Genomic DNA, 6,000 nt, shown 5'->3' with positions numbered 1-6,000 from the left:
AGCACGCTGTCCTGGGCTCAGACCTCAGCTATCTGGGCTCTATGTCCAGGACAGTGAGTTAGTTGTTAGCGAGAGAGAGAATAGGTTGTAGTGGTCTTACACCTACCCATTGAGTCATTAAAACTCGCTCTGAGTGGGAGCCAGTACCAGGCTGCAAACCCAGTACCTACCAGCCTTGTGTCCGATGGAAGTGAGAAAGAAGTCGGTGTGTAGTGGTCTTATACCTAACCACTGAGTCATTAAAACTCGCTCTGGGTGGGAGCCAGTACCAGGCTGCAAACCCAGTACCTACCAGCCTTGTGTCCGATGGAAGTGAGAGAGAAGACGGTGTGTAGTGGTCTTATACCTAACCACTGAGTCATTAAAACTCGCTCTGGGTGGGAGCCAGTACCAGGCTGCAAACCCAGTACCTACCAGCCTTGTGTCCGATGGAAGTGAGAGAGAAGTCGGTGTGTAGTGGTCTTATACCTAACCACTGAGTCATTAAAACTCGCTCTGGGTGGGAGCCAGTACCAGGCTGCGAACCCAGTACCTACCAGCCTTGTGTCCGATGGAAGTGAGAGAGAAGTCGGTGTGTAGTGGTCTTATACCTAACCACTGAGTCATTAAAACTCGCTCTGGGTGGGAGCCAGTACCAGGCTGCAAACCCAGTACCTACCAGCCTTGTGTCCGATGGAAGTGAGAGAGAAGTCGGGTGTGTAGTGGTCTTATACCTAACCACTGAGTCATTAAAACTCGCTCTGGGTGGGAGCCAGTACCAGGCTGCGAACCCAGTACCTACCAGCCTTGTGTCCGATGGAAGTGAGAGAGAAGTCGGTGTGTAGTGGTCTTATACCTAACCACTGAGTCATTAAAACTCGCTCTGGGTGGGAGCCAGTACCAGGCTGCAAACCCAGTACCTACCAGCCTTGTGTCCGATGGAAGTGAGAGAGAAGTCGGTGTGTAGTGGTCTTATACCTAACCACTGAGTCATTAAAACTCGCTCTGAGTGGGAGCCAGTACCAGGCTGCAAACCCAGTACCTACCAGCCTTGTGTCCAATGGAAGTGAGAGAGGAGAGAGAAGTCGGTGTGTAGTGGTCTTATACCTAACCACTGAGTCATTAAAACTCGCTCTGGGTGGGAGCCAGTACCAGGCTGCAAACCCAGTACCTACCAGCCTTGTGTCCGATGGAAGTGAGAGAGAAGTCGGTGTGTAGTGGTCTTATACCTAACCACTGAGTCATTAAAACTCGCTCTGGGTGGGAGCCAGTACCAGGCTGCGAACCCAGTACCTACCAGCCTTGTGTCCGATGGAAGTGAGAGAGAAGTCGGTGTGTAGTGGTCTTATACCTAACCACTGAGTCATTAAAACTCGCTCTGGGTGGGAGCCAGTACCAGGCTGCGAACCCAGTACCTACCAGCCTTGTGTCCGATGGAAGTGAGAGAGAAGATGGAAGTGAGAGAGAAGACGGTGTGTAGTGGTCTTATACCTAACCACTGAGTCATTAAAACTCGCTCTGAGTGGGACCCAGTACCTACCAGCCTTATGTCCGATGGCTTGACTACGACACCACCGAGGCCGATGTATAGACTCATTACACTTCATGTGAATACCATTTTGCAGCCATTTCAGGGAGGTTACATACTTAAAACGTAAATATCAATAACCAGTACAAAGATTGGCCCCCGCTATATATACATGTAGCTATGGCCCTGAAATTAATTGTTTTTACTGGTGTAAAATTAATGCAATCCAAGCTCCTAATTGTATTCGATATACGTTTTTTTCAGCATAAAATATTGATGTACGACCATACATTGGGGCAGGGGGTAATGATCAAATGTACAAAAGTATATGATCTGGGGGTGGGGGGGGGGGGGGAGTATAAAAAATCAGGGCTAACCCTGTCCATTGTCAAATTAGCCAATTGCTAATTTTTTATATAAAATGGCTACAACATTTAATCTTTGGCTAATACATTTTTTTCTTTTAATTAACCATTTTCAATTGTTTTCAAGGATATACTGTACTCTACATATCAAAAAATTGGCTAAAACAAACCGTGAAATATCCCAGATTTTGTGTACATTCTTTATGGAAGGAAAGAAATGTGTTATTTAAAGACGCACTCCACATATTTTATTTACGGTTATATTGCGTCAGACACTTCATGGGCTACTCTTTTCGATTAGCAGCAAGGGATCTTTTATATACACTATTCCACAGACAGGATAGTACATACCACGGCCTTTGTTACACCAGTTGTGGAGCACTGGCTGGAACGAGAAATAGCCCACTGGGCCCACCGACAGGGAATTCTTTATGGATGATCTCTTAGCAAAGTACCAGCAAGAACAGAGCAATTGGCTAATGGGTGTCACACAGGTACAATGAATTATACATGTGAATATTAAAGAGACATTAATTCCGGATTTTGCTGCATTGTAAGATGTTTCCGACTAATAAAATATTTCTACGATTAAACTTACATATTAAATGTATTTTCTTGTTTAGAATATCAGTATCTGTATATTCAAGGTGTTTCTGGTCGTCTTAATATTTGTAAGAAGCCAAAACTTGATTTTGTCTTCAAATAATTTCATATTTTGTACGAAAAAAATATATTTTAGGAACTAAATTGAAATTTAAACCTAGTACAAATATTAGAACGATCAGAAACATGTTTAATATACAACCAGTAATATTGTGTGCAGAAAAAAATATTTTATATGTAATTACAATCGTTGAAAAGTCTCTTTTAGTCGATAACATCTTAAAAAGTGCAGCAAACTCAGGAATGTCCTTTTATAATTCTGTTTTGGTTCTTAATGTGCAGTAGGGACAGGACACAGCCCAGTGGTAAAGTGTCCACTCAATTCACAGTCGGCCTGGGACCTTTGGGCTATTTCTCGTTCTAGCCTGTGCACCACGACTGGTATATCAAAGGATGTGGTATATATATACTACCCTGTCTGTGGGACTTCTTGGATTGAACAAGCATGGAATGTGCAAGACACTAAGGCGTGGTCCCCTGGGAATTTTGAAATCTAAAGGCGCTGAAATACCATTTTGTAGCCATTTAAGGGAGGTTACATACTTCAAACATCAATATCAATAACCAGTACAAAACATTGAGTGGCAATTGCCCCACTTATCCGCTGCTCTAGCTATGGCCCTGAAATTAATTGTTTTTATTAACCAGTATAATATGAATGCAATGCAAGCTCCTAATTGTATCCAATATACCTTTCAGCATAAAATATTGATGTATGCCCATGCATACATGGGGACAGGGGGTAATGATCAAGCATACATGGGAGGCACATATATGATCTAGGGGGATACAAAATCAGGGCTCACCCTGTCCATTGGAAAATTAACCAATTGCTATTTTTTATATAAAATGGCTACAACATTTAATCTTTAGCTAATACATATTTTCATTTATTTAACCATTTTCGATCGTTTTCAAGGATATACTCTACATATATCACAAAATTGGCTAAAAAAACCCGTGAAATATCCCAGATTTTGTGTACATTCTTTATGTTATTTAAAGACGCACTCAACACATTTTATTCCTTTTAATGACTGTAAAAGAAAACTTAAATTTCTGGTATTATACAGCACTATCACACATCTGGCATACTAATTTGATTGGCTGTTCCACTTGTGTGACCTGCATGTGCCACACTGCAGTGACCAGAAGGAAATGTTTTATTTAATGACGCACTCAACACATTTTATTTATGTTTATATTGCATCAGACATATGGTTAAGGACCATACAGACATAAATAGAGGAAACCCATTGTCGCCACTTCATGGGCTACTCTTTTCAATTCCCAGGGATCTTTTATATACACTATCCCACTGACAGGATAGTACATACCACGGCCTTTGTTACACCAGTTGTGGAGCACTGGCTGGAACGAGATATAGCCCACTTGGCCCACCGACAGGGAATTCTTTATGGATGGCCTCTTAGCAAAATACCAGCAAGAACAAAGCAATTGGCTAATGGATGTCACACAGAGTACAATGAATTATACATGTGAATATTAAAATTCTGTTTTCGTTCTTAATGTGCAGTGAACAAAGAGGTGGTAAAAATGGGTATCAATGAGAATTGGTATTTTATTGTAATACACAGCCATATAACCCTCAGTTCAGCTCAGCCTGTCATTCTGTTAAAGGGACTGTCCCCAGTTTCCAGTCATTGTAAGATGTCTCTCAACTAAAGTTTTGTTTTGTTTATTAAAGGGACATTCCTGAGTTTGCTGCAATTTTTAAGATGTTATCGACTAACAGAGACTTTTTAATGATTGTAATTACATATCAAATATATTTTTCTGCATAAAATATTAGTGGCTGTATATTATTAAACGTGTTTCTGGTCGTTCTAATATTTGAAATAGGTTAAATTTCATTTTATTTCCTGAATTCTTTTTTTTCGTACATACGAAATAATTTGAAGATAAAATTCAGTTTGGGCTTCTTACAAATATTAAGACTACCAGAAACACACTGAATATACAGACACTGATATTCTAAACAAGAAAATACATTTAATATACAGTCAAACTTCGTTAACTCGAAGTTGAAGGGGACGACGAAATAGTTCGAGTTTCAGGGAGTTCGAATGTTCGAAATTCGTACAGCAGACCTCAAAGTGAAACTGCATTGCAGTATTATCATTTCGTTGATATCGGATGTTAGCACATTTCTTCTGTGTATATGATAAAACTAAGTCAATATTAACAGAAACGAGATAAATCCGATCAATTTGACGTACATCTCTATGTACTTTTATTGTATTAATTGACAGTAAAGTAAAAAAAAACCCCCGAAAACTGAAAGCACGTACTTACATATAACCGGAAGTAAGCGATAAATTAAAGTTGATATATTTTTCAAATGTCAAAACAAGGCGGAACGTAACGTTGTAATAAATTAAAATACTGAATGTCGATTAGCACTAAGTACATTTGTTTACCAAATAAAAAATACACAATATAAATAGCCAAATTATTGTAAATCACAAAAATCATTTTAAAACCCCTCACTAACATAGCGAGACATAACATAACAAATCAAAACGCTGTATGCCAAATAGCACTAGGTTATGTACTTTTTTTTTTTTACATATAAAACATTCACAACAGTACAAAATAATGTATAGCTCTCAAATCACAAAGTACAAAGAGCAGAACTATCGTTTAAGAGAAAAAACAAACAGCGTTAATTGTTATTACAATAGTTCTTTGAAGATTACAAGACTATCCGTACTTTGTGTAATGAGGCCCGCTGCCGTGTACAAACACCGACAACCCCATGCAGGCATGTAGGATCATTTCGTTCCGCATAGTCGGCGATCTATTATTCTGTAATTACCGCGTGTATCATCGATAGACGAGACCAGTCGGCTTGGGTGACAATTCATTTTTCTTTAAAGTATTACCGGTACAGTTAAAAGGCTCAGTCACTCCACAAACTTCGAGTTTTGGAAGTGCAATATCCCTTATTTTTTTATGGTGGGACCACAAAATTACTTTGAGAGATAGAGTTTTTCGAATGTTCGAAGTTTGAGTGCTCGAAGTCTGTTATTACTAGTTTGTATAGCAGTTCGAGAGATCGGCGTTTACGAAAGATCGAAGTTTGAGTTATCGAAGGTCGACTGTATGTAAGTTTAATCATAGACATATTTTATTAGTCGGAAATATCTTACAATGCAGCAAACCCAGGAATGTCCCTTTAATCATTGGTTATTGGATGTCAAACATTTGGTAATTTTTACATATAGTCTTAGAGAGGAAACCTGCTACCTTTTTTTTTCCCATTAGTAGCAAGGGATCTTTTATTAGTGCCATCCCACAGACAGGATAGTATATATACCATGGCCTTTGATATGCCAGTCATGGTACACTGGCTGGAACGAGAAATAACCCAATGGGTCCACCAACAGGGATTGATCCCACACCGACCGCTCACCAAGCGAGCACTTTACCACTGGGCTACAT

Source organism: Gigantopelta aegis, chromosome 5 (assembly GCF_016097555.1).
Source record: "Gigantopelta aegis isolate Gae_Host chromosome 5, Gae_host_genome, whole genome shotgun sequence".
Taxonomy (NCBI): domain Eukaryota; kingdom Metazoa; phylum Mollusca; class Gastropoda; order Neomphalida; family Peltospiridae; genus Gigantopelta; species Gigantopelta aegis.
This window is presented reverse-complemented; position numbering follows the sequence as displayed.